This window comes from Bos indicus, chromosome 15 (genome assembly GCF_029378745.1).
Source record: "Bos indicus isolate NIAB-ARS_2022 breed Sahiwal x Tharparkar chromosome 15, NIAB-ARS_B.indTharparkar_mat_pri_1.0, whole genome shotgun sequence".
NCBI lineage: Eukaryota > Metazoa > Chordata > Mammalia > Artiodactyla > Bovidae > Bos > Bos indicus.
In genome coordinates, this window is record NC_091774.1 from 84276533 (window position 1) to 84302452 (window position 25920).

Genomic DNA, 25920 nt, shown 5'->3' on the forward strand with positions numbered 1-25920 from the left:
TCCCAGACTCTGGCAGCAACTGGCAGCAGCCTCTGTTTACAGATCTGCTGGAGGATAGGCTTAGGGGGAGATAGCAAAGTTTTAATTTCAGCAAGATCATACTTGAGTCAGATGATAAAACCACCCCTTAAATAAGGGCTGAACACGTCCCGGGGAAGTCAACCCTGAATATTCACTGGAAGGACTGATGCTGAAGCTGAAGCTCCAATATTTTGGCCACCTGATGCGAAGAGCTGACTCATCGGAAAAGACCCTGATGCTGGGAAAGATTGAAGGTAGGAGGAGAAGGGGACAACAGAGGATGAGATGGTTGGATGGCATCACTGACTCTATGGATGTAAGTTTGAGCAAGCTCCGGGAGTTGGTGATGGACAGGGAGGCCTGGCGTGCTGCAGTCCATGGGGTCGCAAAGAGTCGAGACAACTGAGTGACTGAATGACACCAACAGATCCGGGGGCAGGGTGTGAGTTTCCTCCTTAGGAGAACACCCACGGGAGGTGAGAAGGACTTTCCCCTGAGCTGGGGCAGGCCGGCCAGCCTCCTACTGCCCGTGGGTGTGAGAGCCACGGAACAGGGGAGCCAGAGGGGCAGGTGACGGGGCAGCTCCTGGACACCCGGCTCCTCCGGGTGAGAAAGGCCGACACGCTGCCTGGCAGTGGGCTCAGCTAGGGAGGAAAGTGCAGGCTGATGCAGGGCTGTGCCTGAGAGGACCCTGCCCCGTCACTGTGTGGGGACAGAGGGCTCCCCCACAGGCCCTCTCCTGCCGCCTTGTCGGCCCCTAGGGGCTGAGGCTTGGGATGGAGCTCGTGAGTGACTTTCCTGGGGTCGTGATGGACAGGCGAGGCCTGGGGAGCTGGGGGCTCTGGCTAGTCTTGCTCCTCTTGGTGCTGGGGGAGGAGCTGTAGGTCACCCCTTGGGTGAAGGGGGAGACCGGGGCCCAGGGGACGTCTGTTCCCCACGCCCTGCATCCGAGGGCCAGCCCTGACCTGCAGGAGGGCGGCTGGAGGAGGCGCTGGGGCGAAGCTGGTTGTTGGGCAGAAACAGGCCGTGGGCACCCGTGAGGAGTCCACGCTTCTTTCCAGAGAGGCTTAGGTGACTGACGGTCACGCAGTTCACTGAAGCAATTCCAGGAGAGCGTGGAAGATGAATTGAAGGAGATATTGGAGGTGACATTCGTGAATTAAAGGGACAGGAGTCACCCCAAGGGTCTGTGAGGTGTCTTATCGTCTCGAGACCCGCCTGTGTGATTGTATCTGAAATGACACAGGAGACGCACACTTGCGTCCCCGGTTCAGACCCGCTTCAAACAACATGCGTGTGAAAGAGGAGAGGTCTGTGCTGTTAAAGCAGCCTTGGGGCTCCGGCACAGCGGTGTGCAGTGCTCGGCTCATTGACGCACGCCCTGCCCGCCCTGCCCTCCCTGCCCGCCCTGCCAGGCCGCGGCCCCCAATGTCGGGGACCTGGTTCCCTTCAGAGCTGCGCCCGAGGGGAACCCGCTGCTGGGCGCAGGGGCACTGCACAGGGCCCTGAGCTCAGCTCCGGGAACCCCTGGTCTCGTTCACCTGCATCTGCAAGAAGCGCAGGCCCCATTCAGAGCAGGCTTGGGCTGAACTTGAATTTGCAGTCAGCCTCCGTTGTTCACGTTCATGGACAAAGGACCACCTCTCTTCTGAAAAGCAAACCCTCTCTTGGGTTCAAGTCACAGTTTTTCCAAGGATGAGATGCGGAGTGGAAGATGGGCAGAGGAAAATGTCTCATTTTTGGTTTAAAACTGTGGGGCAGAAAGCCATTTTCATGTAGGCCGGTGAAGGTGGAGAGGGTGTCAAGGGTTAACAGGGCAGATGAGAAGGCCGAGGACGCCAGGTTCCGGGAGGCTGTGAGCCCACAGCTGCAGGCTTCCCTGGAAATGCCTGGGAAGTGGGTGGGGACGGAGGCTCCTGGGTGTCAGCGGTCCCACGGGGGCTCAGCAGACGCCCTAGGAGCATCCTAATCTGAGAAGGGGTGCACACGGTTCTCACTTCTGTCTGAAAGGGGAACTAAATTCTGGTTTTCACAGTTCAGAAGGTGAAAAGTAAGCTTTCAGAGCCCAGAACTTTGTTTTCTTTCTGGTGAGTGGGAGAGGTGCTCTGCCACGTGCTGTTAACCTTTGTGGGGTCACCTGCGCCTCCCCCCTACCATGCTCTGCCCCCACAGGGCCTCACCGGTCCACTCTTTAATGTCAGTAATCCAGCCTGCCTGTTCCTTCTCTCATGGATTATATTTTTGGTGCTGTATCTGATCTTTCATTACCAAATCTGAAGTCAGGTAGGTTTTCACTCTATTTTCTTCTGGAAGTTTTACAGTTTTGCATTTTATGTTGAGTTCTATGACGTGTTCTGAGTTAACTTTTTGTAGGACCTAAGATCTTCACTTTTCAATTAGAATACGTGCTGTGGCGTAAAACGTTAAACAGAAACAGTGCGTTTCCCTTTCTAAGCGCACAGTAGGTACATTCTTTTGCCCACGTGTGTCTAGTTTGTCTGGGACCAGGTGCTGAGGACACTATCTTTTCTCCCTTGAATTGCCTGTGTGCCTTTGTCACAAATCAGGATAATAATCATCCTTTATCAGTATCCTGCGGGGTAAATGCCATCTCAGTGGGAGCGTCCAGAGAACCCCAGCCTGTAACATCTGACTTCACAGAATTGCTGCCAGGGTTACAAGAAATAAATGCAGTGTTCAGCACGGTTGCTGGGCAGTGTCCTTCCTCACTCCCTTTCCTTACAACATCATGGTCTATATCTTTTGGGGGCCCCCGTGTGCACCATGCCTTCTACCTAAAACATGGTTCCCCTGATGAACCTGAATCAAAAAAAATGCTCTCCTATGCCGACAAAGGTCCATCTAGTCAAAGCTATGGCTTTTCCAGTAGTCACGTATGGATGAGAGAGTTGGGCCATAGAGAAAGCTGAGCACCAAAGAACGGATGCTTTAGAACTGTGGTGTTGGAGAAGACTCTTGAGAGTCTGTTGGACTGCAAGGAGATCCAACCAGTCCATTCTAAAGAAAATCAACCCTGAATATTCACTGGAAGGACTGATGCTGAAGCTGAAGCTCCAATACTTTGACCACCTGATTCGAAGAGATGACTCACTGGAAAAGACCCTGATGTTGGGAAAGATTGGGGGAAGGAGGAGAGGGGGACGACAGAGGATGAGATGGTTGGATGGCATCACCGACTCGATGGACATGAGTTTGAGCAAGCTCTGGGGGTTGGTGCTGGACAGGGAAGACTGGTGTGCTGCAGTCCATGGGGTTGCAAACAGGCAGACACGACTGAGCGACTGACCTGAACTGAGGCCGAGCCAGACAGGGGAGCACGCCCAGTGGTTTGGATGAAATCTGCTTCCTCATCTCCCCACGAGGTTGCAGGCGGCGGTGGAGCACATGTCTCCAGGAACGTCCGTCCTCTCACTGCAGAGGCTCTGCTTCCTTTTGGTCCTGTCTCCTCATCCCCCTTTGAGTTTATCCATGACTCCAGCCATTGCTCTTCCAGAAACCGTGCTTACAGACATTAGACGAGGCACTGATCTGCATAGAGACCGTCCAGGCCTCTGCAAAACCAAGAAATGCGTATTGTTAAACATTTACAGTAACCTCAACTGCGACCATGAAAACACTTTTACAGCAGATGAAACACACTGGGTGCAGCAGAAGCCGTCGCAAGCCTGGAGTTTGGTCAGCCGACGTGGTCCGCCCATCTTCTGCAGAGGAGGAGGCTTTTCTTGAGTTTGGGAGGATTTCCTGCCTGAGACAGAGATCAGATTTAGAGAGAGGTCGAGGGGAGGGAATAGCCAAGTCAGAGGAGGAAGTGGTGGGAAAACAGGACAGGAAACCCACTCTCAGATCTCTGAGAAACTTGCTGTCAGACAAGGAGGAAAGGCTGCTGTGAGGAGGATGGAGGAAGCGGTCTTATCACACGGCAACAACAGGTCCTAAAATAACGGACTTACGCTTCGACACGGGAGAAGAGGGCAACTGACATAAAGCCCCGATTCCTCTCCTTCTCCGGTCAGTTTATCTGTCCGCCTCCTGCCACGCGAGTCCCGGCCTCTCTGCTCCGTGTCTTTCTCACTGGCCCCAGCGTCCAGCCCCCCTCGACCAATGCGGAGAATCCGTCCACCTGATCCCATCTCCAGGCTCTTTGTGAGCATGTTGCTGAGGAAAATCTTTGCCAACAAACCCTGCTCTTAACTTCACTCCCGATGCTCTTTGTGGCAAAGAGCCAGGGCCATCTGGGCACTTATGAGGAAGAAAAATAAACAACCTCTGAAAGGGGCGAGGCCGTCAGCATCATTTACAGTCTCCGCATTGTGGGTTGACAAGAAATCACAGGGCCTGGTCCCGAGAAGTGACTCTTGAAAAGGAGACGAAGGAATGAGTTCTCTCTGGAACTCGTCACCGGGAGCATCGGATGAATAAGCAGGCGTGTGCCGAGTGGAGATTCTTCAGACCAGGCCCAGCCGTGGTGTCACGGAGCTCACGCCCCCAGCACGCTCACGTCTTAGTCACCGCCTGTCAGAGGGCCTGGCGCTTTCAGGGTTAAATGTTCTTGTGCTGCTGGTGGCTTTGGGGTTAGCTGAAAGCCCGTGTGTGCTGGAGAGACCGAGACGCTGTGCCGTCTCCCACAGACCCGCACCAGAAGCTGCCAACCCGGCTCCCACGGGCAGCCCTCCTGCCCCAGGGGACCATGTCCCTTGTCTGCACACGGAGCCAGGGCGCTGTGGTTTCCCGGTCAAATTTCTCTGAATAGAAGTAATGCAGCATAATAGGAAACACACCATCTCAGGAGACAACTGACCTGGATTCCAGCCCCAGTTTTGTCATAAATTTCCAAGTATTTTCCCTCTGTGCCTTGGAATAAAATGGAAACAATTAAATCTAATTTATCCATGTAGTTTTGTGATGCACTAGAAAATAGTTCAGGAGGTTCCAAGAAAAAGTTTTTGATTGGATTAATACTAATAATGTCACACAGACCATGGCCAGTATTTGCAAAGTGTTTCCAGATTAACGTTACTCTCAAACTGTGTGTGACCTCATTTGAGCCTCATAAAAGCCATTGTCAAGTGGACAGAATGAAAGTTATCTTAGAATAAAAGTTGCGCATGTCACCAGGTTTCTTCAGCTCTCAAATTATGACAACGATCCTGGGAGAGATTTGCGTCATACAAAGCTGTTTTTCACATGCATCCTTTTTCCGGAGCAGCCTACACCTCCCATTCACTAGAGAGTCACTTAGGTTCTTTGGAAAGACGGCCCTGTACGGGTCACTGCCCACTCGGCCCTGACACTGGCCAGTCCTCTTTCCAGCGTGAGTTTTCTCAGCCCCAGGAACCAATCCCAAATATTGTCACCCAGACCCAAGAACCCGGGTTCCGCTCCAGCAGGCGGGGGGCCAGGGACAGCGGCTGAGCCCTGTGCCCCGTCCACGCCCCCACCTGTGTCGCTGGCTGCGACAGGGAAGGCGTTTCCTTAGGACAGACGCTGCAGAGCCCGAGGCCGCAGTCAGCGGGACTGAGGAGGGATGCCCCTGGAACCGGCGCTCTCCCCAGCCTCCCTCCACCCCCTTACACGGCTTGTCCTTCTCTTCCTCTTCTGAGGTTTTCTGGAGTGGGGCTCACAGAGCCTGACCCGTGAAAACTGTTGAAGACCAAGAAGGCTGTTTCAGACCTAGAACCAGGTTCCTGGGCCGTCCCGGAGCGCTGGCCCAGGGCAGGGTGAGGACGCGGCTGAAGATCCCCAGTCGGCCCACAGACGTGCAGCCGCCCCTGCTCACCTTCTGTCTCTTGGCCCCAGAACGCGGTCGGGAGGCTCACGCGGCAGCCCTGCTGCCCCTGTTGCACACCGTTCAGGGTTTGAAGAGTCAGTAATGAGAATGTTTTGGATAAATTAGTCCTCTAGAAAACATATTACCCACAAATCAAATGAAAACTAAAATGGGCAAAAGGAGTTTCCCCGTTCCTCATACATATATGTACAAGAAATGAAAATCTACAGAAGCAGCAGGAGACAGAGGATCCCTGATGTCACCACAAAGTTCTGAGAGGAAGAATTGGTCACAGATTCCGGGATCATTAAATACAAAGAGCACACCTCAAAGAAAAGCTTTGATTACAGGTCTCAGAGAAAGGTGTTCATCCTGGAAGGAGTTGCTTATTGTAAAACAAGGCTCTGAGGCAGCTCTATCCCAATAAACAAAATGAAATCAACTGAGGGACTTCCCTGGTGGCCCAGAGGCTAAGACTTCCCTTCCAGTGCAGGAGTGCGGGCTTGATCCCTGGTCTGGGAGCTAAGATGCCATATGCCTCTCGGCCAAAAACAAAACATAAAGCAGTCTGGGCCTTCTCTGTCCAATGTGTTTCTACTGGGGATACCTGGGCGTCTCTTTTATTACAAAGTCATGATGCTGCCTGGGACAGAAACCTAGTTCAAAACTACCAATTTCCATCCCGGTCTGAGGCTCTCCTTGGCTCCTGTGTGTGTTTCCTCCACCCTCTCTCCAGCTGCCCTCTGTGCCCCGCCCGCCCCGGGCACCCCTTGGTCCCCTTCTCCCTCTGTTCTCACCCTTGAGCGTCCCTCCTCGGCCGATGGCAGCTGGTCACGGTGCTTCTGCTGATGTTTTTCTCCTGCTGTGACTTCGCGTCACTGTCTTGTGAGGAGGGCTACTGGGGTCTGAAACACTTCAAGGGGAAGGAAAAGTTAGAAATGAAATTCAAGAAGTGGATTCCTTCGAGATCTTCTGGGATTCTCTGTCCTGGCAGACTCATTATTTTGTGAGATGACTGCCGATTGTGACTGGCCGGGGGGAAGGGGTGATAGACCATGCCCACGGCTGTCAGCAGACAATATCTCAGGCTGAACCGTAAAATAAACCCGTGTGGCTGGTGGTCATCCAGCTTGCCAGTTCATCTTGCTCAGAAAAGACTTAGGGCCGGTGTTAGATCATGTTCCCCATGAACACATGCTGTTTATTTATTAAGCTCGTAACTTATCTTAACTGCTAGTTAGATAAATTTGGGAGATTTCACATGCCCATAAAACTACTGCAAAAGCATGACATGGACTTTTCCATCACCCCAGAAAGCTTGCTTGGGCTGTTTAAGATAACACTTCCTGCTTACACCAAGAAACCAATCTGCTGAGTTTTATACCAAAGCCAAAGCCCATACTCGGTGGAGCTTCCCCGATAACTCAGTTGGTAAAGAATCCACCTGCATGCAGGAGACCCTGGTTCGATTCTGGGTCGGGAAGATCTGCTGGAGAAGGGAATGGCTACCCACTCCGGTATTCTTGGGCTTCCATTGTGGCTCAGCTGGTAAAGAATCTGCCGGCAATACGGGAGACCTGAGTTCAATTCCTGGGTTGGGAAGGTCCCCCGGAGAAGGGAATGGCTACCCACTCCAGTATTCTGGCCTAAAGAATTCCATGGACTGAGCGACTTTCACTAACTCACTTATTCGATTGTCCTTCAAATTCATGTCAGTGAGATCATACAGAACACGTGCTTTGCGTCTGGCCTACTCCACTCAGAATAATGTTTGTTCCATTTATGGATGGGTTGCATTCGATTTCTAAGCAGCACTGCATCTGGAATATTCCATAATTTGGTATTCATTCTTCAGTTGATGGATATTTGGGTTGTTTTCAGTTTCTAGCTGCTGTAAAAAAACAATTGTACAAATTCTTGTACAATTGATTTTGTGAACACATATTCCTAACTTCCTTTGCTAAAGAACTAGCAGTGGAATTGTTTGGTCAGATGTGTATTTGACATTATTTTAAGAAAACTATCAAAGTGTTTGCCAAAGTGAGTGTTTCATTTTATACTCGCTCAGCTATGCCTGAGTTAATTCATGCCTTTGACAGTGTTTGGTATGAGAATCATCAGAAGTTTTTCATTTTGGTGATTCTAGTGGGTTGAAGATGGTATCTCACTGTGGTTTTTAATTGCATCACCCTGATAAATAATGATGTTGAGCATGATTTCATATGCTTGTTGGTATTCAAATGTCTTTTCATGAAATGCCTATTTGCATTTTTCAATGGGTTTTTCATGTATTAATTGTTGAATTGTACAGAATGACTCTCCCTTTTTATATCTGCATATCTACATCTGCACCTATTTCTAAATCTATGTAATATGTTCCAAAGTGTCACATGTCTATTCATTTTTAATGTTTTTTGATAAGTAGATAAACTTAATAAAAATTAAAAATGATGAGAGACTGTCAGGGCAACAAAGGTGCAGCATTTGAGGGTTTTTCTCAAAATGTTAAAAACAATGCAATTAGTCTGCTGTTTATATGAGTTGAGATTGTGATAGCCTGGCTGACGGATAGAAGAAATAAGCACGGAAAAGAAGTTAAAGGTATCAGGACAAGAGGCAGCTTTGACATTTGAGTTGACGACTGTGAAGAGAGCATGGAGGCAGCGGGACAGAGGGGCGCAGAGGGCCGCCTTATCCCCTGAGGACGACGGTGACGTGGCGGTGGCGGAGGTGATGGAGGCGATGGCGGACATCGTGGTCGTGATGGCGGTGGTGCTGATGGTTACAGTGATGATGATGAAAGTAATAATCCCTTAGAGTTTAAGGATGGTTTAAGTGTATTGGTTGTTCACCCTCATGATCTCGTGACCAACTGGGAGCTGCAGCCACTGCCCAGCACTCCAGGGGAGGATTCAGCCTCATATCACCAACCCAGGAAAAGGCCAAAATTCAAAATTCCAAGTACAGACTCTACTAAAGCTGTATCGGTTTTGCACCATTGTAAAGTAGAAAAATTGTAAGTCAGGGACCATCTGTACTAAGGGCCAAAATCCCACATCAGCTCACATAAATGAGCAGTAGGAGTCTAGCACATTTTTCTTGGAGAGTCTCCAGCAATCATTTTCCCTTCTCTGTTTTGCAAAATACAGTAATAAAGCACTCAGGGTTTTGTGGCAAAGGAAACTTTTGGGTGTGTTAATTATGCAATAATAAATGAGACCCATTTTTGAATCCCATTAAGTATTCTGCAGCAGGGCAGTTTTAATAAAACCAGAAATGCAATCTGTATATTTGGGAAGTGAGAGAAAAGTCAATAAAAGAGGGCTGGAGGAGGAGCCAAAGGCTGAATTAATTCGGCTGTGATTTTAAACCACGTTCTGGAAGCCAAAGGCTTTACAGAATAATTATCTCATGAATCTGTTCAACGTGGAAAACACGATCACTACGAGAAGCTGACTGATATTATTTTAACTTCATAGCTCGATTCGGTGCTTAATTACTCAACAGTGCTTGTAGTTTTTAGAGCATGACTTTACACACATTTCATTGAATTTTCCCTATGATTTTAATGATGCTGCTATAAAAGTATAAACTTCCATAATTTAAATATAAATTTTAATTTAACAAATTAAAAATAAAATTTTCACAATTTCAAAACATGCTATTTGCTAGCTTTTGCTTAAGCCTTGGTGGCTTTTAATTAAGATTATGACTAATACATAATTGGGGCTTCCCTCTTAGCTCAGTTTGTAAAGAATCCACCTGCAATGCAGGAGACCCCAGTTCGATTCCTGGGTTGGGAAGATCCCCTGGAGAAAGGTAAGGCTACCACTCTAGTATTTTGGCCTGGAGATTTCCAGGGGTTGTATAGTCCATGGGGTCACAAAAAGTCAGATACAACTGAATGACTTTCACTTTCAACACATAATTAAGTTTATTTCATGCCTTTTTGTAGAATCCCTGCTCTTGAGTGCACTGGACATTCAACAGCAAGGACACATCCCTGGTTATAGGGACCCATCGCAGACCCCTGGTGTTTACCCAGGGGTAGACCCTGGGGGCGGGGTGCTTTATCTCCAAGCAGGACAAATGGAGGAAATAGCAGCTCTTTGCCTATGAAGATCACATGGCTACTTCTGGGTGCCGCTGTTGATCTGGAGAGCAGCTGGGTAACACCGTGGAAAACCAGCTGCAGATTCAAGGCTTCCCGGAACCCTCCACCCAGGAAAATGCTTCCTTTGGTTGAGCCCACACTGGGGTTCAGGTCACTGGTCATAAGGAACCAAGACCTTCAAAATGACAGGCCAGCTTTCTGTTAGTCTCAGAGGACTTTTGAGTTGAAAATATCCAATCCTTTGATAATTAGAAGCTTGCTTTCAAACAATCAATAAAAAGTGTCATAAAGCTCAAATCAATTCAGCAAGTTAATTGGCATTACATAATTTAATAACTAATGTTCAAGAGATAGTTCCCTTTTAACCTTGAAAGAATTTTAAGGCAATTAAACATCAATGGAAAAATTATATTTGTAAAATGCAACAGTAAGCTGAATATATCTACATTTAATTGAGCTTATTTCCTGAAGTTATCATGAAACTTGCATATTAAGTGCAATTAACACAAAACACAAGTGAGACTGTGCAGGAAAGGCAGGGGTTGGGGACTGGGGAGAGGGAGGGGCTGCTGTGCCCCTCTTGAGTGAGACATCTGCCTCCCTCTAACCCACATACGTGTACACATGTGCGCACATGCATGCATGCAAACATGCACACAGACGCAGACATGCAGGCATGCACATATACACGCACGTGCATGAATGTGCGGGCATGGGCACACACGCAGACATGCGTGTGCACACACGTGCACGTGTGCAGACATGCACACATGCGTGCACATGCATTCGCACAGAGGCTCTGCTGACCCTCTAAGGCTCCCCCACTGGACATGCAGATGCCCTGTGCCTGGCTCTTGTCCACTGACATCTGGTCTCTCCCTTCCCTCACGGAAGACACCCCTCGTCCTCACATTCTGTTGCCCCTTGGAGGCCTTGGAGGCCTTGTCACCCACCCAAGACCCTCAAACAGTAACCTCTGAGAGGAGGCAGGTACCACTGTGCAGTTGCCCCCAGAACGTGTCATCCTCGAGAACCACAAGGAAGAGAGTCCAGATCGCTCTCTGGTCTCGGCTGTCATCCTGCCAGCATCCGTGCTCGAGCACCCTGGGCTTGTCCTTCATCCTCATTCGGTCTCTCACCTTCGCCCCCACTCTAACTGTCTAGGACATCAGGTGCTAAACGAAAAGCTTCTGCACAGCGAAGGAAACCATCAATAAATTGAAAAGGGAGCCTATCAAAATGTAGAAGATATTCGCAAATGATATATACAATAAGGGATTAATATCCAAAACATTTAAAGAATTCATATAGGTCAACATCAAAACAACAGTGAAAAATTTTAAATAATGGCAGAAGAGCCAAACAGACATTTTTCTGAAGAAAACTTACAGACAGCTAACACACATGAAAAGATGATCAGTTCAGTTCAGTTCAGTCACTCAGTCGTGTCCGACTCTTTGCGACCCCATGAATCACAGCACCCCAGGCCTCCCTGTCCATCACCAACTCCTAGCGTTCACTCAGACTCACGTCCATCAAGTCAGTGATTCCATCCAGCCACCTCATCCTCTGTCGTCCCCTTCTCCTTCTGCCCCCAATCCCTCCCAGCATCAGTCTTTTCCAATGAGTCAACCAGGGGTGGCGGCCAGGAGGACCTACCCCACGCCCGAGGGCAGGGGCGGTGGCCGGAGGAGCAACCCCACGTCCAAGGAGTGGTGGCTGCGAGGGCGCAGGAGGGCCTAGAGGAGCTATTCCACGTTCAAGGTCGAGAGGGGCGACGGTGAGGAGACACCCCTTGTCCAAAGTAAAGCGCAGGAGCAGCCGTGAAGAGATACCCCATGTCCAAGGTAAGAGAAACCCAAGTAAGACGGTAGGTGTTGCAAGAGGGCATCATAGGGCAGACACACTGAAACCATACTCACAGAAAACTAGTCACTCTAATCACACTAGGACCACAGCCTTGTCTAACTCAATGAAAAGATGATCAGCATCACTAATAACCAGGGAACTGCACATCAAAACCACAATGAGATGTCACCCCCTACCTGTCAGAGTAGCTACCATCCAAAAGAATATAAACAATCAAAGTTGGGCAGGACTTGGCGAGGAGGGAGCCCTCGGATACTATCGATGGGAACGTAACTTGGTGCAGTCACTATGGAAAACAGGACGGAGGTTCCTTTAAAAATTCAAAGTAGAACTACCATGAGATCCTGCTATTCCACTCCTGGGTAAATATATCTGAAGAAAACAAAAACAGTAATTTGAAAAGACAGGCACTTCATGTTCACTGAAGCGTTATTTACAGTAATCGTGTTATGGAACTGGCCCAAGTTTCCATCGATGGTTGAATGGACTCAGGAGTGTGGCAAATACATATACACAGAATAGTATTCACTCATAAAAAATGAATGTGATCTGACCACTTGTGACAACGTGGATAAGTTGAGGGATAAGTGAAGTAGGTCAGACAGAGAAAGGTAAATACCGTCTCAACTCACTTGCCCCTAGAACCGAAAGACACAGCACAGTGGCCAGGCCCACGGACACAGAGCGCGCAGGCGGCTCCAGCAGTGAGGGCCTCCTCGGGCGCTTTCTCTCTGTTTCTTGTGTTCCCTTGCATGGGACTGACTTTCGTGTTTCTTCGCTTCCCTGATGATCTGCTGTTGCTGCTGAAAAGTGGGCCCTTGGCTCTTACACTGTGGTCAGTCTGGAGGTCAGCTCCCGCCTTGGTCTTCCTTCCTTTCTTGTTTGAAGGTTGGAGGCTGCGTCTTCGCCCAGAATCACCCAGAACTGAAAGTGCGAGGCTCCCTCAGGCCTTTCCTGAGCCTGAGCATCTCCTTGTGGTGAGTTTCTAAATTCTCCCTTATCTGGAGTTATTTTTCAATGTTCTAATCTTTAGATTCCTGGCTCCCAAAATGGGGAAAAGAAGAATAACAACTACAAAAAAAATGTCTATAGCTTTGAAGAATCGGGGTCCCTTGTCGTAGTGGAGATCGCAGGCTGATGGTGCCTGAAGATGTTGGGGCCCCAGTCGCCCCCAGCCCTGCAGGAGGGGTGCACCAGCCGGCAGCCCCTGCTAGGGAGCGACCGGGATGGGCTGTGTGGGAGCAGCCAGGCCCAGGTCGGGGACAGTCCCTCTGGGACAGGAGGGTCAGAGCAGGTCTTTGGGGCTCAGTCAGGTGGGTGCCTATGGCCTCCTTCGTCCCCAGAAGGGGCGCCCCTGATGGCACTTGTGACCTCGTGGACACACAGGCACATTTCTGACCAACTGCTGCGGAGCGATAGGGCCACCAGGGGGCACGGGGCCCCAGCAGGGTCCCCACCCTGCCCCGTCCGGCCGCGCTCCAAAGCAAGAGGCCATGGCTGAGGCCCCGTCAACGCCTATCCCTGGGCCCTGGGACCACAGGGCTGTGGCCGGCCCTGCGGCGGCCTCAGAGGGCCAGCCTGGCCAGGCGGCAGGACCACCAGCCCCATGGGGAGGGCTAGGGCAGGGGCTGTGCCCAGGAGATGGGGCTCCCCATCTGTGCAGGCTGCAAATGAGAGGCCGTTCGTAGGGGACGGGGGTGTCTCCAGGAGTGCCCACGGACAGACAGGTGGTCAGGGTGCCAGCAGATTGGGAGGGGGAGGGCCGCTCCCCAGAACCCCGATGGGCCAGGGGTGCCGTGCCCGGGGCCCACCAGGACCAGCCAGAGCTGATCTCCTGGTCTTTCATCGTCGAGGGCCATGAATGAGAGGTCCAAGGCTTGAATGTGAGGACCCTCTAAAGGGACCAATGGGCAGCTGACAGGCCGGGGGGCGGCTGGCCGTCTGCAGGGGCAGGGCCTGGGGCTCGCGGGGCTGGGGTATCTCTGGAAGCAGGGGCGTGGGCAAGGCCTGGCACAGAGCAGCAGCTCGGGAGGGCAGTCACGCTCCCCCAGCATCACACAGGTGGGCTGAGCAGCAGCTCGGGAGGGCAGTCACGCTCCCCCAGCATCACACAGGTGGGCTGGGGGAGCAGACTGCTGAGGCCGTGGTCACTGGGCGCAGGGCGTTCAGCCATCATCAAGGTCACTGTTCCCCTCCGCGAGCACCATGGCCTTGTCTGAGCAAAGCAATTCCCTCTGTCACAAAACCTCCCGGCCCTGAGTGATCCAGAGACCCGGAGTGCATCGGCCCCACAAGCAGAAGTGAAGTAGTTCCGTCTGCGTCACGGGTTGACAGGCACGAGAACGCGTCTAGGATTCAGGCGACATCTTCCCAAGGCCTCCCGGGAGGTTTCATGTCCTGCAGACACAGACAGCGGCCCGGCCCTGACCTGGGGGCAGGTGCGTCTTCCTCTGCGGTAGGAGGCGAGCGCCCTCTCGGGACGCAGGGCAGGACTGAATCCCTGGGGAGGCGGGGTGCTTCCTGAAAGTCACCTGCATTCTTGTGCTTTGCGTCTGTATTTTACAATGAGGCCCTTGCAGCTGAAACGCTGCCCCCCTGCTTCCTCTGCTCTCGGGCCAGGGGACTGGGGCCTCCCCGGGAGACACGGGTCATCCCAGGACGGCCGCTCTCCACCCAGACCTCTCCATCTTATTTTGCTAAGCACGGTGAGCTTCTGTCATTGATGAGAATAACTGACTTGTTTTTAATCTATATCAAGGCCCAGGTTGAGAACCGGACAATGCGACGCATTTATTACTTCACTCTGCTGTTTATTCTAGTGTGAAATTGTTTTCCAGGGGGTGGTTGATCCCGCCGAGACAGTCTGCCCTTGCGGGCAGTTTGCTGGCTGCACCGACCTGCCGTCACGGTGCTGGCGAGGCTTTGTCGCACGTCAGCACCGCGCCGTCCTCTGTCACTCAGCCCAGCCCGGCGTCCTTCGCTCATTTTCCGAGGGAGGCTCTGGGGAGTGATTGATGTCTTGTCTTCTCAGAAAGGAAGAGTGAGGAGGTTGCTGGCCAGACAAGGAGGGTCCCTGGGCAGGTCGGGGGCTGTACCCATGATGGGAAGTGCCCCACCATCCTGTCTGTTGTAGAAAGCGTGGAGTGGCCCACCAGGGGACCCCCAAGGCTACTGGTTGATAGTGAATGGTCGTGGGTGCTGCCTCTGGGCTGGGTGGCGGGCGAGTGAGCACAGACGTGCATCTGTGGGTGAGCCTTGTCCCCGCATGCCTGCCGCCGACCCAGGAAGGTTCCTGGAGGGATGGACCAGCCCCTGGGGAGCAGAAAGCCTGAAGGGGCTGCCCTGGGGGAGACACGCCGGCTGGGAGGGCGTGCTTCACTGTGCCGGGGGCTTCTCACCCTGAGGCCTCTGGTGCTGAGCGTGGGCCCCTCTGAGCACTCAGCAGCACCCACACTGCCTCCAGGAGTCCTGGGAGCAGGAGCCCCGGACCCCCAGGCTCTGATGATCGAAACTGCCTCCAGACGTCACCAGCGTCCCCGAGGAGATGCCCACTCCTGGAGAACCAAGCTGGGGTGAGAGGAGAGGACCCTGTGTGTGCCCCACCCTGGAGGCGCTTCAGCGGCTGCTCCATGCCTGGAAGGGAGGGGTGGCTCCATGTCCCCCTGCCACCTTGGAAAGATCACTTCTCCAAGTCGGTCTTCCCGAGGGCGTGATGGTTCTGATGGAGCTGTGAGCTGTGGAGGGTGAGAGAGGACTCTGCTGTGGCGTCCGGGGAGGATGGGGCAGGTCTGCCCTAGGAGAACAAGAAAGCTGGACCCCTGAGGGCATGTGGGGTCCGCTCCCAGTCCCGCTGACCCTCACCAGCATCGCTGCCCTGGGTTCTGCCCCCAGGTCCTTCCTGTGCAGGCCGTCCAGTCACTGGGGCCCATCCTCCCCGTCACTGGGGCCCGTCCTCCCCCTCACTGGGGCCCATCCTCCCCACTGTCACTGGGGGTCCGTCCTCCCGTCACTGGGGCCTGTCCTCCCTGCTGTCACTAGGGGCCCGTCCTCCCTGTCACTAGGGGCCCATCCTCCCCCATCACTGGGGGCCCATCCTCCCCCATCACTGGGGCCCATCCTCCCCCGTCACTGGGGCCCGTCCTCCCCATCACTGGGGCCCATCCTCCCCCATCACTGGGGCCCATCTTCCCCATCACTGGGGCCCATCCTCCCCCATCACTGGGGCCCATCCTCCCCCGTCACTGGGGCCCGTCCTCCCCATCACTGGGGGCCCATCCTCCCCCATCAATGGGGCCCGTCTTCCCCATCACTGGGGCCCATCCTCCCCCATCACTGGGGCCCGTCTTCCCCATCACTGGGAGCCCATCCTCCCCCGTCACTGGGGCCCGTCCTCCCCTGTCACGGGGGCCCGTCCTCCTCACTGTCACTGGGGCCCATCCTCCCCATCACTGGGGCCCGTCCTCCCCATCACTGGGGGCCCATCCTCCCCCATCACTGGGGCCCGTCCTCCCCATCACTGGGGGCCCATCCTCCCCTGTCACTGGGGCCCGTCCTCCCCTGTCACGGGGGCCCGTCCTCCTCACTGTCACTGGGGCCCATCCTCCCCATCACTGGGGCCCGTCCTCCCCATCACTGGGGGCCCGTCCTCCCCATCACTGGGGCCCGTCCTCCCCCGTCACTGGGGGCCCATCCTCCCCCATCACTGGGGCCCGTCCTCCCCATCACTGGGGGCCCGTCCTCCCCATCACTGGGGGCCCATCTTCCCCGTCACTGGGGCCCATCCTCCCCGTCACGGGGGCCTGTCCTCTCTCCCTGATGGCCCTCATCCTGCTGTGCCTGCCAGAGCCTGACTGCGAACACAGGGCTCCTCTGGCCAGGGTGTCATGTGGACCAGGCTCTGAGTCTGTCCAGGAGTGAGGTGTCTACAGAAGGGGTGCGGGGCCCCGGCCCCTGTAATCTCACCCCCAGCGGGGCCTGTCCCCGGCCCTCCTCACCATCCTCAGGACAGGAGGCATCCTCACAGCTGAGAGTCCGGGCCCTTCTCCCCCTGCTGTCCCTTGGGGTCTAACTGAGTCAGGAGCAGGTGCCCTCCACGCTCTCCACGCCTGTCCTGCCCCTGCGGCCTCTCCATTCCTCCTCTCCTGTGCCCAGTCCAGAGTGAGACCTGCCAAGCTCCGGGCCCCCGTGCGCACGGCCAGGCCTTTCCCTATCACGTGGCTGAGGGTTTGGAGGGAAGGGTGTGGGGACGATGCTTCACGAGGCTGCTCGCTCCCCACCTGGGGGGCTCCTGGCACGAGTCTGGGTCTAGGGCCCAGGGTCAGGGCAGGGCTGAGGGCGCTGTTCTCAGGGCCTGGTGGAACCCAGAGGCAGGTTGAGAAGGGTGACGGGCATCTGAAGAGCCTGAGAACGCTGACGTCTCTTCCTAAATGGAAGGGCTTTCGTCACTCTTAGCTTATCTCCCGTTTCTTCCTCTCTCACCCAAGGATCCATGGGGTGGAGGACCCCCTTGCCCAGGCCCAGGGCCTCCTGCATCCACGCTCACAGGGGTCCCCCCAGCTGGCGTGTGACATCCAGGGTCTAGGAGACGCTCACACTGTGGGCCAACCCCTCCCAACAGGAGAGGGTCACAGGGGACCTGCGGAGCTGGGGCTGAGGTCAGTGACGGGGGTGAAGGCCCGGGGGGCAGGGAGGGACCAGTCGGGGGCAGGGGCTTGGGAGGGGGATGCCAGGGCCTGGGGGCAGGCTGAGGGCACATGCTCGCAGAGCCCATGGGTGCACGTCTGCTCATGGGTGCACCCCACACACTGTGCACACCCGCCCAGTGTGCACACCCGCCCAGTGTGCACACCCACAAACAGGTGAACACCCGCCCACTGCACACCCACACACTGTGCACACCCGCCAATGGTGCACACCTGCCCAGTGTGCACACCCGCCCAGTGCGCACACCCACAAACAGGTGAACACCCGCCCACTGCACACCCACCCTGGAGCACACCCACACACTGTGCACACCCACCCACTGCACACCCTCCCACTGTGCACACCCACACACTGCACACCCTCCCACTGTGCACACCCACACACTGTGCACATTCACACACTGCACACCCTCCCACTGTGCACACCCACACACTGCACACCCACCAATGGGTGCACACCCGCCCAGTGTGCACACCTGCCCACTGTGCACACCCACCCACTGCACACCCACCCACTGGAGCATACCCACACACGGGTGCACACCGCACACTGTGCACACCCACCCACTGTGCACACCTGCACGTTAGCGCACACGCATTAGTGCACACACACTAGTACACATCTGAGACTGACGTCGATGAAGGAGACCTGCTCCTCTCCCTGGAGGCAGTTCCCATCCTTCCATCATCTCAGCCCTCACATTCCATTTTTCACTCTCCAGTTTTTCCTCTCATATTTTTGACATTTCCTGGCTGACACCAACACTTAGCTGGCTGGACCCTGCTCCCCTGTGCCCTTAAACGGTCCGACTGGGAAGGCGCAAGGGGCCCACAGCCCCCCAGGCTTAAAAGAGGGCGGGGTTGGGAGGATGCCTGCCGGTGCTCAGGAGACAGCTGTTTGGTTGCTGGTTGCGGTTCTTTGGAAACTCGATTAACAAATAAGCTCTTCTCGAAATTACATGAAAGCTACGTGAGGCTGCTTGGGTATGTGCCCTGTGTGGCCGGTAAGGACTGTGTTCCACTCATCACCACCCCCAGGGCGCTTCCTGTGAAGCTGGTTCACAGGGATGGTCAGCGTGTCCTGTCCTGTCTGAAACTGTGGGCTCTGTGTCTGCGATGTGTGTGCAGATGTGGGGGTGTCTACGTGGTGTGCATGTTGGATGTGATGTGTGTCTGTATGATGTGGGTCGGGTAAGTGTGGTGTGTGTACATGTGTGTGCTGTGTGCAATGTGTGTGTACATGTGTGTGCTGTGTGCAATGTGTGTGTACATGTGTGTGCTGTGTGCAATGTGTGTGGTGTGTGCAGTGTGTGTGGTGTTGGGGGGCGTGGATGGGGAGCAGGGCCAGGAGACGGGGGGACCACGCCAAAGGCAGGTCTGCATGGGGCTCTGGGGGCCCGGGCCTCCTCCGTGCCCTGGTTGGCGGGTGGTGGGCAGTAGGCGGTGGTTACGGGCCCCTCCCTGGCGGCTCTCCCCCCACCCCCAGCCTCTGATTCCACAATGACCACCGGCTCCTTCTTGCTGGCCTGTTCGCACCAGGCACTTGACAGCTTACAGCATCTTTCCTCCTCTCTGTAAAGCGCCCAACACCAGGCCTGGTGATGCAGCGGTAAGTAGCTCAGAGACAGCCTCCAGGAGGGGGTGGGCCGCGGGAGCGGACGTGAGCTGGAAGCCCACAGTCTCCCCCACTCGTAATGTGGCCCATCACCCAGAGGACAACATGCTTCCATGGCAGCAGCACTGAGACGGCCCAGCTGACCAAGTGGTTTCCATGGAAACCTGTTGTGCCTGGCAGAGCTGCTGGCTTCGAGTAGAGAAGGACAAGGAACACGGCCCACACCACGCGTGTTCTGACCCATCTCCCAGCTCAGCTCCTGTCACGTGTGCTTCTGTGCCGTGTGCAGGCCAGACATGGGGACCCAGGGCCTGTCCCCCACTTGCCCCCGTGTGGGACCCTCAAACCCTACCCTGGGCAGCGCCTGTCGGGAATCGTGACACGCTGTCCACATCCGAGTCTCTAGCGAGCATCACAGGTGTGGAGCCTCTCTAAAGGCGCTGGGGCCTCTCTGAAGGTCCTGGGGCCTCTCTGAAAGTGCTGGGGCCTCTCTGAAGGTGCTGGGGCCTCTCTGAAGGTCCTGGGGCTTCTCTAAAGGCACTCGGGCCTCTCTGAAGGTACTGGAGCCTCTCTGAAGGTACTAGGGCCTCTCTAAAGGTCCTGGGGCTTCTCTGAAGGTGCTGGGGCCTCTCTAAAGGCGTGGAGCCTCTCTGAAGGTCCTGGAGCCTCTCTGAAGGTGCTGGGGCCTCTCTGAAGGTCCTGGGGCCTCTGTAAATGTCCTGGGGCCTCTCTGAAGGTGCTGGGTCCTCTCTAAAGGTCCTGAGGCTTCTCTGAAGGTGCTGGGGCCTCTCTAAAGGTCCTGAGGCCTCTCTGAAGGTGCTGGGGCCTCTCAGAAGGTCCTGGGACCTCTCTAAAGGTCCTGGGGCCTCTCTAAAAGTCCTGAGGCTTCTCTGAAGGTGCTGGGGCCTCTCTGAAGGTGCTGGGGCCTCTCTAAAGGTCCTGAGGCCTCTCTGAAGGTGCTGGGGCCTCTCTGAAGGTGCTGAGGCTTCTCTGAAGGTGCTGGGGCCTCTCTAAAGGTCCTGAGGCCTCTCTGAAGGTGCTGGGGCCTCTCTGAAGGTGCTGAGCCTCTCTGAAGTCCAGGACGCAGGAAGCGGGCAGCTGCTTAGCCACCATCTCCAGTTAACAAGGGGACACAGCCTGCTCAGTCCTGGGGCAGCAGAGAGCCCATACGGGCTGGGAATGCTCAGAACTGACACATCGACCTGGGGGTCCCCTGGCCCCGACCCCTGACCCCACCCCTGGCCCTCTCCACAGCTCTTGCTGGGATGGACAGTCCACTCCAGTGGCTGAATTCTGGCAGCTTGAGTCTATCTTGAGAGCTTCCAGGGCTGGAACTGTTTTCTAGAAGCTTCTCTGGAGCCCCAAGCTTAGGCAGTGCTTGGGCTCCTGGCAGTCAGCCTGTTCTTCCATTCCGTCCCGAGGGAGGGCACCTCTGGGCGGCTCAGGGGCTTCGGGACCTGGGACCTACGGGACCAGGAGGGACATGAAGGCTTCTGGGTTTCGGTGGTGATGAGAACGGGTCCCAGGTCCTGTCAGGCTTCAGGCCTATCCTTACGGAGCCCGGCAACCCAGTATGGACAGCGCTGGGGGAGGTGGGGCAGCTGTGTGGCCCATAAGTGGGGAGAGCATTGGCCTGCCAGGAGTGCCGTCCACGGGACCCTGTCGCCCGTGGGGAAAACAGAGGGCAGTGCCCAGGGCATCAGGAGCTGGGGCTGGAGGGGAGTAGGGAGGCGTGAGGGGGCCCTCCAGAGGGGCAGGTGGAGGGGCTGCTGCTCCAGGGAGGGGGCCAGGCACAGCCCCAGCCCCACCACATCCCAGAGGCCCCCAGCTGCCCGCTGCTGTCCTGATGCCCAGGGTGGGGCTGGGGCATGGACGGGGGCGAGACTTCATGGGGCGGCGTGGAGGGCACTCCTGCAGCCTTCCTGCTCACAGCGCGGCCTCTTCAAACTGCCCCGAGTCTTGGGGAGCTGGTCCATGGCCCCCATGACATTTAGGGGTGGCGGCCACCTCCTCCGAGAAGCCTTCTCTGCTAGCTGCCCACCCATCCGGGCCATCCCAGGACTCAGGGCTTTGGGGGCTGGAACAGGAACCGCCTGGGGAACCCAGACACGCCCTCCTGGACACCCAGCTCTGCGAGACATCAGTGCCGTCCCTGCTGTTACCTCCTCAAATCGCCCTGTTACTCTGCCCCTTCCTTCCACAGCCATCGGCACACGCACACCCCACTCTCTGCAAACGAGACGCTTCCTCTGTCAGTGGCAGCTCCTCATGGAGCCGTCGCCTGGCACCTGGGCACGTTCAAGGCACATTTACGTCACAAACAGGGGCACGGCCAGCTCCCCATCCCCAGACGCATGTCCTGGGCCTTCTGGGTCACCCCGCCCACTGTCCCCTCCCGAGAGCTTTACCCTGCTGCCTCTGGCCGAGAAAGCCTGCTTGTTTCTTGACAACAGAGCTCAAACATCAGCATCTCTGCAGCCCCAGGAGGGAGCGTGAGTCCTGAGACCCAGGGGCCATTCCCTGTGCTGTGACTCTGTGCTCAGCCTTGGGAATATCAGCTCTGAGGTCCAGCCCATCGTCTCTGCACTGAGTTCCAATCCTTATTTTGTGGTCCAGTCTATCAGCGACCCGTAACAGGCTCTGTGGTCCACAGTTAAATACTGTGTCCTCTCCGTGTCCATCCTGTTTATTTCTGTCTAAAGCTTGCTGCACAGAACAGGGCTGCTAAACGTAGTCTGTCACGCAGCTGAGAAAACAAACGAGACGGACCTCAGCAAGCTCAGGGCTGGCAGGGGCTGCTCCGCGCCTTGCCACTGCCAGTCCTGCAAAGAGCTCTCAGGGGCAGTGTCCCCATCCTCAGCGCTCTCTAAGCCCTTGGCTCACTTCACTTGCTCCCTCACAGACAATGACCGAGAAGCCTGTGATGTTGCAGGTGCTGTCCGCCCCTGGGTCACAGGAGGGGTGAGTAGGGTCCTGTCTTGTGTCCAGTTGCAGACTTGCCTTGATCTGCACCCAGACTCTGTGAGCCTGTTTCCTTATCCGCAGATGAGGGATAACGTCGTTTCTCCCAGCTCTGCAGGTTCCAGGCCCCGTGACGCCCCGGCGTGGCGTCTGTGGGCGTTTTCTTCTGCTCCCCTGCACAGGGGCTCCCTTGGGTCCCTGGCACCCCTGACTCACCCGTTCTCTGTGCTGACAGGGTTTGGGAGGGTGGGAAGGACACCACCCGGGAGCTGGATGACCAGCCCCCAGGCCCCTGCAGTCCGGCCTGTCCCCTTGGGCAGGTTTGTCTGCAGTGACCCCAGGTGCCCTCAGGGCTCGTGGGTGTGCGCTGTGGGGTGACTGCAGGCTCAAGGAGCGGGGCAGGGTCCTGGGCTGTGGCCTCCAGCTGTTGGCCCTCTTTTCTTGGTCAGTGCTCCATCGACGTGCTCCTCTGTCCCAGCTGCGGGCTGCAGGCAAACCCCGGGTACTTCACACGACATACCCCGCCTGGAGCCCAGCCTGCCCGCTCTGGGGAGCCCGCACTCTCCCCAGGGGTCTGCACCCCTCGCCTCGGGCCATGGGGTCAGGGCCGGCCTTCCCGCCACCTCCTGTCCTTGCTGCACTGTCTCTTGAAAGGTCACTCGAACCCCACAGAGCACGTCCCTGTATCCTACATGCTCTCTGCTGCTCCCACTGCATGTGATGTAAATGCCTTTAATGCAAGGAAAAAGCTATTTAATGAAATGAATTATAAAACATTTACAGGGAAGTCCTGAATTTCAGATGACTCACTCGAAATGCAGACCCAACCTCCTGGCAGCACCTAGCAGACAGCTTGCACTCTTCGCTCTTCGGGAGCTTTGCAGGTCAGGGAGCCTCGGAGCACTTCTCTCTGCCACAAACACTTCCCTCCCCTCCTCTGTGTCCAGTTGGGAAGAGAACGCGATGCGCCTCGTTCGTCTGGACGGCTGGCCTGCGTGTGAAGCCAAGGCACCCAGTCTGCATGTGTGCGGTTCTCTTCGCTGCGGTTCAGGACGGCCCTGAGATGAGAGGCTGATTCTACAACCTCTGGGTGCTGGGGGAGGGAAGGGCCGCTGCGGAGCAGAGCGGGAGGCTGGGCTGCTGCGCCAGCGCAGGGCAGAGAGGGGCATGTGCCCGAGGAGTGGGGCTGGCAGGACGGGCTGCTCGGGAAAGGGGGGCACAGCCTGGGGCCACCACCTCGACCCTCCCGCCCCCCGCTGCCTCCCACACACACTGGGCGGCCCCTCCTGGGGCCCTCAGCCCCAGCACGTCTCCTCCTCTCCCGCTCGGACTGGCCCTGGCATCCCCGTCACTCTCTGTCCTCCTGGCCCTGCCCCGGTGGCCTCGCTGGCCCCGCGCCCACCCCTGGTCCCTCTGGCCGTGTGCGCCTGCTGCCCCCGCCATGCTAGACAGTAGGTGCACAGGGACTTACAGAGCCGTCCTGAGCTACTCTCCAGTACACAAGGCGGTCCTGCCGACCCAGCACCGAGCTGGGTGGACAGCAAGCAGGGCCAGTGGCCAGTGCAGTCTCCACGTCACGGCGATGAACTTGCTGGAAATCCGGAGGGGCAGGCCTTTCACAGGAGCCTGGTGATGCTTCGGGCGCCCGGCCAGGTGCGCTGCCTCTGGTTCTGGTTAAAGAAGCCAATTCGTCCTCTGCTTTGTACAGATCCATTCCACTCCCACACTCAGACAAGCCAGAGAAATGACAAGGGGGAGAACTGCCTCGCACAAAGACCTCTTCTTTTCAGTGTTTCTTATATTCGGAAGGAAAAAAAATTAGTGGATTTTCCAAGTCTTTTCTTATACTTGTTTCACTTATTCCTCACACCAGTTACATTTGTCCCCGTGAGCACAGGGTCACTCGAGGACCACTGTGTCCAACGTGGAACGATGTGACCCCAAGGCCAACACAACACCCTGGCAGAGAAGACCGCCCTCAGCTCAGGAATCTTAAAAGCAATGTGTGCAACGGGAAACGGGCAGAGTGAGCTCCCTGCAGCCGCAGGGCACCTGCTGACTGTGAAGCTGGGGGCCAGGCTCAGGTCAGAGGGCACCCCAGGCCCCCAGGCCCCCAGAGGGGCCCTGGGCAGTTGGCTTTGGGCCCCTCTTTCCTTCCTCTCTCTTTGCCAAGCCAGCCAAGACCCTGATGGATCCACCGTCAGTTTCCTGAGGGGGCAGAATGTAGGCTGCAGAGAAATCGCTCCGCCACCACAGGAGTCGCCCGGGAAGCCCGGCAGCTGGGCATGGGCGGCGGTCCGTGCCTCTGGCGCTGGCCACGCTCCCTGTGGGCACTGCCCTGAGCCTGTGAGGGTGCCCGACCCCTGGGAGGCAGCACGCAGCACAGGACCAGAGGCCCTGCCAGAGAGGCCGCCTGCAGTCCTCCCCCCACAGCTGCTCAGCCAGAAGGAGTTTTGTCCTGAAAGGCAAACAGTGTGGTTTCAGCGCTGCACAGCCAGGCTGCATCCTACACCCATCGTACTCGAGAGCGAGCCCAGGTCAGTCAGCAAATCACCCGGACACGGCCACCCCTCCCATCGGACACAAGCAAAAGCTTCCCAAGCCATGCAGATGTGAACGCAGCGGCGAGGGATTCACCGCAGTCTTCAAGAGCAGGAATGATTGATTCTTCAGCTAATCTTAGGTACAAGGCGCGTTCTCACGCTGTTTTACCAAATTCATCACACGGTGTTAGAAGTGGGAGGCAAGAGAAGAGCCAAGTGCTTCCTGCTCCCCAAAATGAATGGTGACATGATTCTTGACGTTTCTTGAAAATGGTGAAAAGTTTTTCCTGTTTGATGGTGGAGAATGCGACGGAGACAGAATGTCCGCATTTGGCACAAACCTGGCTCAACTGATTTGGTAAATTGTGAGGACTGGGCGTACGAAGGAACATTTCAGTGCAGCCCAAATACACATCATCCGTAGCATATATTCTACACATTCGCAAGAAGTAGCAGCATCCCTCATCTCACTTCCAGGGAAATCTAGAGACTTCAGTGGATTTTTTTCATATTGTAAAGAACTTACCTCCACCATTAGATCCTAAATCCTCAATAACAGACTTTGAGAAGGGAAGTATCACCAGTTTCTGTAAGATATACCCAAATAAAACCGTAACCATGAATCCACACACATCTTTTTCTTTTTATTGCCAAATAATATTCCATCATATGGGTGTAGCACTTTTTTTTTCCTTTTTATTGGAGGATATTTGCTTTACAATATTGTGCTGGTTTCTGCTGGACAGCAGCATGAACCAGCCACAGGTATACACATGTCCCCTCCCTCATGAACCTCCCTCCCACCTCCCACCCCATCCCACCTCTCTAGGTTGTCACAGAGCGTGGGGTTGAGCTCCCTGCATCACACAGCAAATGCCCACCTGCAATCTGTTTTACACGTGGTGATGCATGCATTTGTACGCTACTCTCTCAGTTCGTCCCACCCTCCCCGCCACTGGGTCCACAGGGCTGTTCTCATTTGCAGGGCGGCAGTGGAGATGTAGATTTAGAGCACATGTATTTTAAATGTGTTCAGATATGATTTGGTAGTTTCATTTTTTACGATAAAATCTTGTAAGTATTTTATTGTTAATTTTTCATGTTTCATTATGTCCTTTTTAATATACCTCGTTTATTTTCATTATTTTTTTACAGCAAAATTGTCTTACAGCCAATTAGCTGTGCAGTGAAACGGCTTCATTGAAAATTCTTACATGAAAACACCCAGAACCCAAAGACACAGGGATATAACATAAGTGACCCAAGAGTGGCCAGTTGAGGTGTAATAATCCCTCCTTAGGGATCCC

General features: G+C 55.2%; 1 long non-coding RNA gene across 1 annotated transcript; it reads right to left on the minus strand.

Annotated features, from left to right (window-relative positions):
- Positions 1–10374: 10374 nt before the first annotated feature.
- LOC139176116 (uncharacterized) lies at positions 10375–23781 on the minus strand. Its single transcript, XR_011560610.1, has 3 exons — positions 23542–23781; positions 22881–23061; positions 10375–15526 (listed from the first exon to the last, which is right to left on the minus strand). It is a non-coding gene; the product is annotated as an uncharacterized lncRNA (long non-coding RNA).
- Between the last annotated feature and the right edge of the window lie 2139 nt (positions 23782–25920).